The sequence below is a fragment of the Lonchura striata genome, chromosome 4, assembly GCF_046129695.1.
Source record: "Lonchura striata isolate bLonStr1 chromosome 4, bLonStr1.mat, whole genome shotgun sequence".
Classification (NCBI taxonomy): domain Eukaryota; kingdom Metazoa; phylum Chordata; class Aves; order Passeriformes; family Estrildidae; genus Lonchura; species Lonchura striata.
Genome location: NC_134606.1, coordinates 37,003,280 through 37,017,628, shown reverse-complemented (window position 1 = coordinate 37,017,628; position 14,349 = coordinate 37,003,280). Strand labels below are relative to the sequence as shown.

At 35.0% G+C, this 14,349-nt stretch overlaps 1 long non-coding RNA gene across 1 annotated transcript in view; it reads left to right on the top strand.

Moving 5' to 3' along the window:
• Positions 1-14,020: 14,020 nt before the first annotated feature.
• LOC110467584 (uncharacterized) overlaps positions 14,021-14,349 on the top strand; it is a 44,233-nt gene continuing 43,904 nt past the window's right edge. Inside the window, exon 1 of the long non-coding RNA XR_004148275.2 lies at positions 14,021-14,260. This is a non-coding gene — a long non-coding RNA (uncharacterized LOC110467584). The remainder of the gene's footprint in view (positions 14,261-14,349) is intronic.

The window sequence follows — 14,349 nt, the reverse complement described above, 5'->3', positions numbered from 1 at the left end:
AAAGTAGGCATAATGCCTTTCCTGTTCTTTGGCTTTGCTTATGTTTTTAAATTTTAGTTCTACTTTAGGTAATTAACTAAATAAAGTTAAAGCTTAAAAAAAGATAATGAGAATGTGACACTGCCAATGTTTTCTTCTTTTTGCACACAAAAAATATTTGAAAAGTTAGAATAAAATCCAGAGGTCCCTAAAAACTTTTAAATTTCTTTTATTAAATCATCCATCCTTTAAATTCAATGACTGCTTTTTGCAATGATCTGTGTAAAGTGAGAATGAGGACTGTAGGCTTTGCACCCCTGAATGCTTGAAGTTCATAGTTTGGCTTGCTAATGATTCTTTAGCAGCCCCAAAAGCCATGCTGATTTACTGTTGCTATTGAGGGTTTGTAACACAGCTGATCAGCACTGTATCTAGACACATTTTGTTTATAAACATATGCAGATATTATTATGCAAATTTATTTTCTTCAGTAGGCTGGGGAGAAGTTGATCCCTTTATGGTAATCTCAGTTATCTGGTTAGATGTAGTTTTAAATCCAGCATGGGAAAAGCGCAAGAGTGGATTTGCACAGCCTATGGCTGCTGATTTAGTTTTTGAGCACCAGAGGTGGGCAACTGGTGCTAAGGAAGCTGTTGCAGAAGGAAGAAAAGGCTGTGAGAGGGTCTGTGGTCTACCTCAGAGTCATTCCACTGTCCTGCAGCATTTTCTGCTCAAGCAGGCACTTTTTTCACTCTACAGAAAAAGTCAACAGCCGGGATTAAGGGTCCCTTGGGCTGGACAGGTTTATAGACTGCTACCAAAGATCATCTTGTGCACATCTGTATGCAGAAGCCACTGTGACAGCAGGGACAAGTACTGCTGCTGGGCTGCAGTGGTGCTTCAGTCACAGCCACTGCCCTGTGAATACAGATTTCTTCCTGTATAAAATTATTACGCTATTAAATTGTTTAAAACGGACTAAGGAGTTGTCTGACAGATCAGCAGCCATGTGTTAAATGTCCTTGGAAGGACAAATATTAGATTTAAACCTTTTTCTACAGATATTTTCCTTTTAATACACAGGTTGTCTGTAAAGGTCTACATTCTTTCATATCATGCTTGCAGTACCTCAAGTTAACATCTGATTTAATTTAGTAATTCTAAAGTTCATTTTCGCAACAGTGTGTTGATGAAATTGTTCAGCAAATAGTTGAGAAATACCACTGAAGGTATTCCAGTCATTGCTCTTTCCAGTACTATTTCTTGTCTGAAAATCCTTGTCTAAGCCATGCACTAAAGAATGGATTTCAGTATTACATCTGACACATTAACATTCAGAGTGCTGTCTAGCCACATATTTTAGGCGTCTGCATTAGGCATAGATGGGTGTGAACAATAAATTATTCTATTAATTTATTTTTCCTGATGACTAGTTGATTACTTTAATGATGTTTACTGTCCTAGTCATGTGTTACTGGAAAGTGATTGGAAGCAAATTGCTGTCAAAAAGCCTTTGCAGCTGCAAAAATTACACTTTTACTTTTATTGTATTCCCTTTACCTCTGAATAGAATACACTATTTCTATCCTTCCACTCAATTCAGCCATCTGTCACTCACATACCCACAGACAATTACAATGGGTTTGCATCATATCCCAGCTGCCTCTGATAGACTTGTTTTGTAGTGCAGTGCATACAGGATAATCTCTCAATATCCATCTTACACTGCAAACTGTTCTTTCACTGGTCATACTCTTTTTCACATTAATGTTCTAAGAGGTTCTGGACAAGAGTCCAGTGTGTCTTAATCTAAAAAGAGTTTTGCATGATCTCTCTACCATAAGGCTTCCAAAATGAACATCTCACTAATGTTTCCAATTATTTTGTTTTAAAAGTGAATGAGAAATAGTTTGCTTTGTAGAGGTTTTAACATGTCAGATCAATAATTTATTTTGTAATGAACATACTTTGTCAGTAACACAATGAGACTGTAGAGGCCCAGATCTAAGCATGTTTTGTCTCAAGTGTTCTCACTATTGTGATGGGGAAATGTGAGCAGACAAGAGGGTCCAGAATAGGTAGGGCATCACAGTTCGCTTTAAAAATACTAAAGGTATTAGTGTATGTTCTACATTTTTTTTTTTTTCCTCAGTCCTCCAAATTTAGAGTAATTGTGTTTCTTTGATCCTTTTCCTTTCTCATGAATAGTTCTTACCACTCTTAATTCAGCTTCAGGCTATGAACTTCAGTGAAGTCAGTAAATAATGACTTTAGAATCAGTTGAACTTAAATCATATGGTCTTTATTGTCAGGAAACATGTAAGTGAATTAGGGAGACATCCAATTAACACAGGCTTTTGCAGGTTTAATGAGCAATGATAAATTTAAATCCTTTTTTTGCACTTTCAAAGTGTGTGAAGTTACAACTACAAGAGCTAGCGAGAGATTGTTGCTCCATTGATTAATAATAAATTTTGACTGGGATAAGAGGCATCATCTTTGAAGATCCTCATAGGTTAGTTATTTGACTAGGTGTCTCATCATAGAATCCAATAAAAATTAATTCCTACAGCCTATGGAGTTACATGATAAGATGAGTTATTCTGTTTCCTTATTTGTTTTTTGATGCCTAAATATTTAGTTAGTTAATCTTATACCACTGACTTGTGTCTTTCCTTGATTTTCAGTTGTCATTACCTATTAATAACTCTGAGAAAAGGTCCTCCTGGTTTTGTAGCAGCAAAATAGGTTTTGCAAAGCAATTAATTATGGTTTTAATTATCAAGTAATGCTTCTGCTTACATAATTTCCTCTCTTACTAAAGGTAGGTAAGATGTTTTGTGTTTTTTGTGGGTTTTTTTGGGTTTTTTAAGGGAGAAAAGTTTTAAACTATTCAAAGATAACTACAGTTATGGAATATAGTGCATTTGATTATTTTGGTTCCAGTTTGAGTAGACAAACTGTTTGTGACTGGAGTTGGATAGGATGTTTCTGTTTTCCTTGAATTTTCCAATCAAGAACAGCTGAACTACTTTTTATTGTTCTATAAATTGTTTTTCTGGTGAAAGCATTTCTGCTTTGTGCTTCTTATATTTTCTTATGTTTTCCTGGAATCATTATATAAAGCCAGTCTTTTCTCACATTAAGATACACCAAGTGTAGGAGCAGGTTGGAACATCTCATTATGACAAATATAAAAAAAACCAAAAAACCTACTTACAAGACAGATTTACATACTTTCAGTGAATTCTGTGGATCCTAATTGCCTTATTCCTTAGTATGATTTTATTAGCTCTAGGTCTTATGTTTGTTTATAAATAATACCAGAGTTAAGGTCATCAGAGTTTCTAAAAATACCTCTGGGATGCTGATTTGAGGAATTTTTCACTTTTCAAGTAACTTCCATCAAATAAAGAAACTAATCCAAAGATTAAAAAAAATTAAACCCAAAACTGAAAAAAAAGTTGCCTGAAATTGAAATAGTGCTTCAGTTCACTGTATCTTCTTTTAGCAAAAGTTAATGTATAACATGAATATCTTGATTATATTTGTGGTTATGATCATCCTTATGATTCTGCTTCACAATTCTTTATTTTTTCCTCATGTATCTCAAGAGAATGGTGTGAAATGCAGTTGATTAAATCTTGAAAAACACTGAATTTTTGTTTGATAGGTAGAGAGGTATGGAGAATATAATGAAGATTCACCCAGTTGTAATTTCCATGTTTGAATACTAACAGCTTTAACCAAATATCATCAAAAAGTAACTGTCTTATCTTGGAGAATGAAAAGGAATGGTGTGTTTAACTGCTATAAAAGCCCCTAGAAGCCTTTTGGAAAGTCCTCATGAAAGGTGTTTCTCACCTGTAGGAGAAGCTTGTGAGACCTTAATGGAACACTGCAGATCTGCACTTTGATTGTAAGCATAGACAATGGCCCTTTGTTTCAAGGGGAATGCTTAGAAAGCATTCATGTGTATGGCTGGAAAAATTATTATTCTTCCACTCTGTATAATTATGTGATCATTGTACTCTATCCAGTTATTTCCACTCTACCCTATATCACTGGTCTTCTTAGTGAGACTCACATCAGTCATCTAGAAACTGCAAAGCAGGATGCTTTCCTTCTAAAATATTGTAGTGCTTCTTTCAGTTGACTCCTTTTAAGTGGAGTTCTCCTTGACGTAAGAGTCTCCCAAATTGCGTGAATTTGCATAGGTACTGTTCTTAAATCTGAACTTTTGTGTGTTTAATGCCATTTGAGGAACCACCTACAAACCATTTATCATGACCCCAAAGATTCTTATACTTCAAGCTTCAGAGTTTGAGATATACTCTTTTCCTCATTATTTTAGTGGGAAATGTTCATTGCACACACTAGCAGTTTACTCATTTATTCTCTTAGTTATCTCATATTTAGATAGCTGAAGTAGATTAGAAAGAAAATAGGTGAGAATGAATTAATTTAATTTTTTGCAATCCTATTTGAGAAAATGAAATATCTTTTTCTTTCCCCTAATTTTCCATGTAATGTTTCAACAAATAACTGATAGTATTTGCTGTTAAGGATTGTGAAGCTAGACTTGAAGAAGGAAACATTTAGTTTACTCATACGTATCTTCTTCATTGACACTTTGCTAAATTATAGAAATTGCTTGAACTTCTTTAAATAAAATTTTTCTTGTGTGTGGTTAGGATATTTAAAAAAATACATCAAAATAGATCAAAGCCTTTTGTTTTATCTACAATAACCCAACAAAATAGTATTAATATTTTTCTTCAAAACAGTTTGTGTTTCTTTTGTTTTGTTCCCCTTTTAGATAGACTTGTCACAAATGTTATGTTTATATTAATTTTTTGTTAATTTTGACATTCAGTTACAGGCTTTCCTTTTGCTAATACATACTCTACAGTTTACATAAATCCCTTAAAGTTTTATAGTTCTACACTTTTTCCAAAATAGTTTCTTCTACGATGAGTTAGCTTAATTTCCTTGGGAATTACCATAAGGCTTCATATCCTTTTGAGAGAGAAGATCACTTTGTTCTTGTTGCCTTTTATTATTGTGCTTAATCCAAAATTTCATACTAAAGCTCATATTGTTTGTGATCATCGATGGCAAAGCTAAATGCTCTGCTGAAATCACAATCACTGAGTAGCTAGAACCCTGAGCCATGGATCACATGGAGAATTAAGACTTTGAATTGATAATAGAAAATACCTGAGAATCCATGGAAAGACTGGCATTAGAGGAATGCACTTGCAGTCACTTGGCTCACAGATGCAGTGGGTAGCTGGATAAAATGCAGACAGAGGATCCTGTCTATTAATTTCACATTATGTCCCTAAGGAAAATGAGCTATGGCAATGCTATCTGAATAGGGTGATTGTATGGTTCACGGTGATCTTAGTGGGATAGAATGTGTGAAGGACATTGGGGAGCTGCTGCAACAGATTTATTGTATCAATACTTGAAAGTCTGCTGTGCCTTAGAATTATTTCAGCAGAATGGACGTGAAGAGTGAAGACAGGGAGAACTAGATAAGGATGATGCTCAATTAATTATCATGGGATTTTTTATTTGCCCACTGTCTCCTCATTTTTCACCTGCTTTAGTCAAAGCTGCATGTATTTAATCTAGCAACAGAGTGCTTTTCAACTTTGTGTGCTCACTTGAGAAAGTGGAGCTAGTAGTACATAACTCAGAAATTCAGCCACAGACAGCTCAATTTGACTGCATTTGAGAATTTTCCTGTATCTTAACTCTTTGTTTCTTGGAGTGAATGGCCTGAGCAAAGGAAGTATTTTCAGGCATGTTTTATTCTATGCACAACTTAAAAATTCATCTGTAAATCTCAGTAAAACTGAATTCCTTAAAATAGTTGGTGCTGAAAATTTTAAACTCTGGCACTATTTTTACATCAGCATTATGAAAATTCTGGGAGAAATATGACAGCATTCAGTTTCACAGCTGTGATATTTAATAGAACTGGCTCTTCAACTGATGTTGCCAGCGGAATTATAAATTTATCAAAACCTGTGAGCATCATCTTTTTTTCCTACCACAGTTGTACAGCCTGGTCTCTCCATTTGTCCATCACTAAATGGCAGAGGCTGGATAATGCAGGGATCTGTTCCCTGCCCTAGCACAATTTTCATCATAGAAAGTAAGGCTTCAGTGCTCTTGAGTTTCATTAAAGATAGTGGATCAGTCTATAATCCTTTTATCTGATGAGCTTTAGGAGGTTACTAGGTTTTCTGCTTCAGGAGGTCCCATTAGATAGATAATAAACCTTGCCCTAAAACTAACCAGCAAAATTATTGGCCAATAACACCCTAAAACCTCCAGTCAGACAAATTTCAGACACTTATTTCCTAAAGATTAAAGACTGACTGTAATCCAAGAGGCCAAATTAGAGGATGAGTGTATAATAGTTCTCAATAGCTGAGGAACAGCTATATATGCTACACCTGAGAAAATTTTTACTTCTAATATTTTTTTTTTTATCTTTTCTCTCCTTCCTACATATTTTTCTTACCAGTTATAAACCACCCAAATACTATCTCTTTGTAAAACTTTCCTTTCAGGAGAGCATTCATAGCCAAAAAAAGGGCAGATAACTGGGAAAATGCAAAACCTTCCTTCTCATTTACTTTTAGTCCTTGTTAGCTGAAGCAAGTCTTTGCATCCCTTCTCTTTTGTATTTATGGTATTTTTTTATTCTGGCCTTATGGGAAGTAGTAAAGTTGTAAATTTGGAACTTGTGTATGAAGCTGTTGCTCTCAACAATCATGTGGGCTTGAAAGGAAGCTGGATGTAAGCCATTTCTGTGCAAATAGGGAAATACATTGACTGATTTATCAAGGAATAATTTGAAATATTTATTTAAAAGAAGTAATGAATGAATATGAACATGACAGCTGTTGAAGTTTTTGTACCATACGTATATTGTAATTGTGGCCTGAAAAACCCCAAACAGCAAACCCAAAAACTTCACTGAACCTTTCATAAAACCTTGCACAGCTTGAGGCCTTTTTCTATAAATAATCCTGGATGTTTGTTGGGTTTTTGTTTCTATATGTATTTTTCCAAGGTTATTGTGTATGCTTCAGAAGCAGTAGGATTTGTACATAATGAGGGCATCTTTTTAGAGATGAAATATGAACACTCAACTTCCCATGCTATTTGCTTATTTGGTTACTGAAAAATTAAGCTAGAAAGTACAAACTATATGCATTTAATTTAGAATTATATATATCTAAGAGGCAGGTATATTCTTGGAGTGTATATACTGGAATCTATTGGACTGTATGTATTGTATCCTTGGTACTTCTATTAACAATGACTGTTCAAACTCCTGAAAAAAAATTACAAAATTGGGCTCTGGTTATAGCATATAAATTATAAGCACCAGATTGTTTGAATTTAACCTTTCTGGTTGACTTTCATCTAATTCTGAACACTGGGAAATTTAACTAATGCTAAATGCCTGGAGATCATAATATTTTTAGATCCTAATCATCTTGCCAAGTAAGAGAGTTTTGAATGACCTTCTGAAGAACACATGAGAAAATTGCCAACTGTAGATAACACAGTAACTGTGACCAAGGACAGAAAGGACATATAATTCTTTAAAGTGAACTTTTTACTGGCTAGTGGCAATCTATTACCAGCAGTTTGAGGCTGAAATGAATATCAGACATTTTCAGCAAAAAACTCCATCTTTCACATCTAAGGAAACCACACACCTTTTGATTCGTACTGCATCAGGCTGTTCACCAAAGGTTGAAATGCTTGCAAACAATTCTCTTTAGATAAGGATGAGTGAACTGGCCTTTTTGACATATAAGTTCAGCCTGCAGTTCAAATAATTCATTTTATTCTGGGACAGAAACTGTTTCCTGGACCATTTTAATAGGAGATAGAATCCTATCTATACCCTTTTCATTTATGTTTTATATTATTTCATCTCAGCTAGCTCAACCTGTTTGGACTAAAAAGCTTATTTTTTATCTGTGGGAAGGCAGTGCTGTGTTTATTGAGCAACTTGCTCATATGTTTCTATGGACATTTATTAAAATATGTAGCATAAAAAAACGAAGATACTATTGGGACACGACCGAGGTGAATCCAAATAAACAGCTCTAAATCACTGAGGATGATCAATAGGGCCAATTCCGTGCTTTCCACAAAAGCTTTATACATTTTATTTTAAACTTTCTACAGGTTGGTCCTTAAGAAGCAGTTTAGTGAAAAAAACTACATTTCATCTCTGCTGTTGCATTTTGACTGATGTTTCTTCCAGCAACTTATGACATGGTGAGAAACAGAGTATTTGGTAGAAATTTTCAGAAATCCACTAAGAAATAGCTCAATTCCCCTTGACAAACCTTGAATCAGAGATAAGCTTTGAGAAGCCTATCCAACCTAAAGTATTCTGAAGGGAAGGTTGTGAAATATTTCATGGCCACATACAACAGATAAGACATTTTGCAGCATAATCCAGAATATAGAAGTACAGATATTAAAAGGCATTGTAATTGAGTCACATATTAAAATGATCAATATTTATGTGCTAGATAAAATTCAAATGAGAAAAGCTAGACAATCTATCTCAGCAAGGTCCGGAGTATTATTATAGCTATTCATCTCAGTTCATATGTTAGAAAGAAAAGTTATAATTCCTTGAAAATACCCTTTTTTGTATGAGTAAGGCTGGCTTATGTAGTTTCCTGTAATTGATAGAATTTCATCATCTTTTGTCTACTCTACCTACTCCTGGGGGGCAGTCAGGAGAGAAATATAAATCTCTCTCTAATCTTAGTTTTTCTCTCTGGAATACATTATCTGAGCATGAGCAACTATGGAATAGCATCTTAGCAATGTTAAGTCTGCTTGTATTTTCACTGCTTGTCACTTTGACTGATGGAAACAGGAAAATATGTATTTTAATCTAAAACCAGCACTGACTAGGAAGCAGTTTACAGCCTCTCTCTCCCATATTTTGTCAGAAGAACTTTTAAAAGTGGCAAGTTTTCACAGTTAATTACCACAGACAAGGGCTTAAGCAAAAATAAGCTCTTATTTTTCGACAGTCCTTCTGTGAAAATATGATTTACCAAAGAACACCTTATAGTTGCTTACAGGATACAGAAACCTACAGATAGAGTGGTGTCCTGGATTGCCAGGAGTCTTTGGGGTTTTATTCTTTTGCCATGGTGTTGCACACTCTTAGCAAAAGTGGCTTCAAATCTTTTCTAATGTAGATTCCATCTTAGTAGAAAGATCATCTCAGGTACCAGTTGATATTACTACATGTGCAATTATAATTGAGTACTAATATAAATAAAGCAACATGTAAGTTTTTAAAAGCAGGTAGAGATAAGGGGAAAATCACTAGTACATCATTATCAGATTGCCACAAAAATTACTCTGTGGACAACAGAAACATGGGGAATATTCTGCTCTGTCCTGTTCTTATTATAAGGTATTGGTTTAATGTAAATCCATGTAATTATAGTACATTCATCCTTTTAGTAATTCATAAAGCTCAGCAAAATAAGCACGTATTTCTTTTTACAGTCTCTGGTGTAAGTCATTGCAGTCTGTTCTTTAAGGTCCACTTATATTTGAAAAATTATTTTTTAGAGTGTATTTATGTCTTGGGTGATCAGCCAGGGAGATCCACTAGTAGTTTTCAGATCATCAGCTTTGGAGAATGGTACCATCCTATTTTCATTCTTTTGACAAATGCTAAAATCAACTTAACACATAGGTGCTGTCAGGGATGGATAAGTAACTCTAATTTCTTCTGTCTGAATATTTTTTCTTTCTATCCAAGGTGTGACAGAAGGTGGACTTCACATTTAGAAAGAGTAATTTTCCTGCTGAAATCCAAAGGTTACTGAATTAACACTACCAGTTTATCAGTCATGGTATTTTGTTTTTCAGATAGAAGCTTTTTTTTAAGTATTTAATTTGCATATGAACAAATTGGTAGCTGTTTAAGAAATCTCCAGTTTTCATTCCTTTGACATACTTCAAATGTGCTATCAAAACCAATATTAAGATAAGCAACACCAGGGTGAATCTGTAAAAAATATAATTATTAGACTCCTCAATTTGCATATCTAGCAAATAATGACAAATGATGAGGATCTCATCCAAAATGTATGATTTCTGATCTGTCTGGATCAAAGCTTCTAATGGTCTCTGTAGGAATAAAGCTCAATTGATAGAAATTTTTTTGTGATATGCGGATTCCTAACTTTTGTTGACTCTTTCTATATTGTGATGTTTCTCCTTCCCATTTTTTCACCTTCCTTTGGTAGATTTGATTTTCTTATATAATGAACTTTCTTTCCTGCTTTAACTGCATAGCTGTTTTTCTGCACTACAGATGTGGTATCCAATGCCCATACTTCCAGTAGCTGCCTTCCTGCTCCTTAAGCACTGATAGAAGAGCTGTCAACTTTTACACATTCTGCACACCTTTGCCAGCATTGTTGCACCTCATTGCTACAGCCCTTATATCCAGCTGGATTACTGTAGTTCCTTTCTCTCTTGATAACCAGACATCTTTCCTCTATTTCTCTCACTGAGGTACTGCCAGAGCATGGTGGAGGAAGGGATTTACAATTTTAGCTGTGCTTATATTTCAAATGCTCAAGAAAAAAAAAGAAGAAACTCTGAGAAACATGTTATGAAGCCAGCCTAAATTCTTATGCACTTGGGAATACAATGAGATACTAATAATGAAAACAAGAAGCCTTGAGGGAAATATTTTAAAATGTAATAGAAAATAATAGCAGTTTGAGAAACCTGGGGTATTTGTGATACTCTGTCTCTCCCACTCCTTTATTGAAGAAAATTGTTATTTTGTGTCTAAAATTTGATGCACAATTTCCTAGTGAGTGAGAAATTGTGGACCTTTTGGGGGCAGTACTTGATTGTGGAGGCTTGGTTTATTCCCTGTTCTTTAGGGTCTGAATCACTCTGTGTACTCTGATGGTGGTTATTATTTGGAACTTTCTGATTAGTAGCTTATTGCTTCTTACAGATTTCAAATGAAGACTATAAATTCTCCTGGAGCTTTTCTCTGTATTCCATAGGAGTTGGCTATAAGGGAGCCTAAAAATCTACTGGATGCATCTAACAGTAGTTTCTTCACATCCTATTCACGTCTTTATAAACATATCTGAGTATGCATGTGAGAGTACAAGAGAGAATTAATGGTGGGAATAAAGTGGAAACTCCTTTTCAAATAACAAGGTATTAATAATTGGCTATAATTATGTTGGATAAAGAATGAAAGCCAGATGATGGAAAGATGATAATGAGATGGATAGTAAAAAAATCAAAAAGGTTCATAAACTGTTCTACAGAATAAATAACATGAAAGAAGACTTTTTTATTATTATTTTTTTTTTAGCCAAACCTGATATTTATTGGTGTAAAATATAAGATTAACAGATCTTTAATAAATCTTACTTAAAGAGGATGTGGCTTATAGGCACTACTGGCACTATTAATTACAGAATCACAGAATAAGCTGACCCACAAGGATCCTCATGTCCAAATCCCAAGCCTGCACAGTACCATCATCAAGAGTCACACCAGGTGCCTGAGATCATTGTCTGAACACTCCTTGAGCTCCATCAGGCTTGGTCCTGTGATCACTTCCTCAGGGAACCAGTTCCAGTGCCCAGCCACCCTCTGGGTGAAGAATCTTGTTCTAATATACAACCTAAACTTGCCCTGACACAGCTTCAGGCTTTGTCCCTTTGTTCCTGTCACTGGTCGCCACAGAGAGGAGATCAGTGCCTGCCACTCAGCCTTCTGTAGACTCTCAGTTGCAGGCTGCAATGAGGTCTCCCCTCAGTCCCCTTTTCTCCAGGCTGAACAGAACAAGTGACCTCAGCCACTCCTCAAGGCCCTTCACCATCTTTGTTGCCCTCCTTTGGACATTCTCCAAGTTTAGTGTCTTATGTTGTGGCACCCAAACATGTACATAGGACTTTAGGTGAGGCCACCTGAGTGCAGGGCAGAGCAGGACAATCCCCTTCCTTGCCCAGCTGGTGATGCTGTGCCTGATGCACCTCGGGACAGGGTTGGCCTTCCAATGTCACACTGGGGGCTTGAGGTAGACCACTTGCCTGCTTTTCTGTCCAGGGGTTCTTATTCTAATGCATCAGTGTTGATTTACATTTAAAGCTAGTTAAGAAACAGAAAAATGTGATAACTTCTGCACTGGAAAGTGTATGAAACATAAGCATTCATTGCAAATTAGGGTGTGAAAAAACTTAGGAAAGGAATAAAGGGTGGAAGACTGAAATATATATATCTTTATATATACATCTATAGCTGATCTAAATAAAAATAAAAATATTTTTGAGAAAGCAGCCAGCTCAAAGTTTAAGGGTTTGGTGGGATTTTATCACCAGAAAAATAGGAAGAAACTTGTACACTTGAAAATCTTGCATTTAGGATCTCAGACTCCTGAGAAACCCATTTGTCTTCTTTAATAGCTTTAAAATGCCTTGGACTCCAATTGAGTGATGTAAGTATTAATCAAATTAGAACATCTAACTGGAGTCTTTGTTCATTGTATCTTATCCTATTCATCATAATCTATCCATATAGGTTCTTCAAAACAAGAAAAAATGTCCATTAAAGAAAGTTTCTAGTAAAGAAGCTGACAATCTAATGGATGTTATCAAATGCATGTTATTCATTGAAAGGACTTCAAGCTCAAATTGAAGTCCTGAGTCAAGAGTGGATTATGTCTACTGAGAATTGCATTTCTCCCCTCCTGTCTGTGTTTCTTGGTGTCCTTACTGGTTTCACTAATCCTTTCATTCATAAAGACAGAAATTTCCTGTAGGGTTCAAGTGACACATGATTGACTAGAACATTCCCTGCTCATCCCAGCAGGGTATGATGCAGAACAAGATAGTCCAGAGTACTATAATTGATTGTTTTAAAAGAGAAGAAGCTTTCCTCTTCCTTTAAAGGAGTAATAATATAATCAAGGAGAAAAATTGTGTTGGGGTTCAAACGTTTATCATCATGTTGAGGCCTTGCAACTTTCAAAATAATATTGCAGTGTTCCAAGACAGTTATTTTATAGTGCTATCACTGTCTAAAAATTAATTTAATAAAAATAAAGAAATCCATATGCATATTCTACAGTCCACTTTGTCAAAATTCAAGCTCTGTAAATGATGTTTGTAATGTCATGTACTCAAACTTCATACTTTCCTTTTATCTTTCATTGTATTCATTACGCATAATTCTCTTCAGTCTATGCTGTGTATTTTTCACCCCTCAGTCTCTCATGATGGGAGTTAATATTTTTTGCTATTTGTTTCCTTAAGATGATTAAATTAAATAAAATACATTATTCATTACCTCACAATATGAGATTTTATCTCTAGGACCTTGATGTAATAAATGAGTTTCCTACTGCAAATGTCACATAGGTCATTTCTCAGTATTCTCAGAAAAAGTCTGGGTGTGCAAATACATAGCTCCAGCTACAGGAATAGAAGTAATTAATCTGCAAATCAAAAGCAGTGCCACACAGTTAGAACCAATGGCATTTTACTGTAACACATCCTGAAGATTCAATTCCTTAGGTGAGATCCTGATCTTTTTTTCAGATAAATTTCTTTACAAATCTTTTGGCCTTTGTTTTAAGGGTTTTGTGAAATGTCCCTCTTGCATTTATGGCTACAGCACTGTCAGGGCTAGTAACTACGGGCTTTAGATCCAGATCCATCAGAAAAGGAGGAAGTCAAAAGAGAAGTATCTATAAATTACTTGTACTATAGTATTTCATTATATGTATTAAAGTACTGAAAATTACTTGTTTATTGCATTTCAAATGTGGTAATTTTGAAATATTTTTTTAAAAGGGATTGTATGAATTTATGGTTATGCATTAATTTACCAGCTACATACTGGGGCTCATGATCTCTCATAAAATTTTCCTCCACCTTTTTTCCCAAGAACAACTTTTTCCATTTTTTTTTCTGTGATAACTGGTTAATAAGCATTTAGCTCTATTGTCAGTAGAGTGATGAGAGAAATACGAGTGGCTGAATGCAAAGTATTGCATGAAATTGTTTTCTGTGTGTTTTCAGTACTGCATCTTGTTTGACAACAGCTCTGTCTGTCCTTTGCAGGTATTCTACTGGACCTGCTTATCTTCATTTTCATTTTTCACTTCTGCTAGCAGCTTTCAAGTGTCTGTGCTTCATAGACAATGTTTGCTGTTCAGGTATGTTCTGCTTATTTACTATTGCTTTGTATTTAAATGACACAAATATATGTTGAGCACATAAATAAAGCAATAATTTCTTATACAAA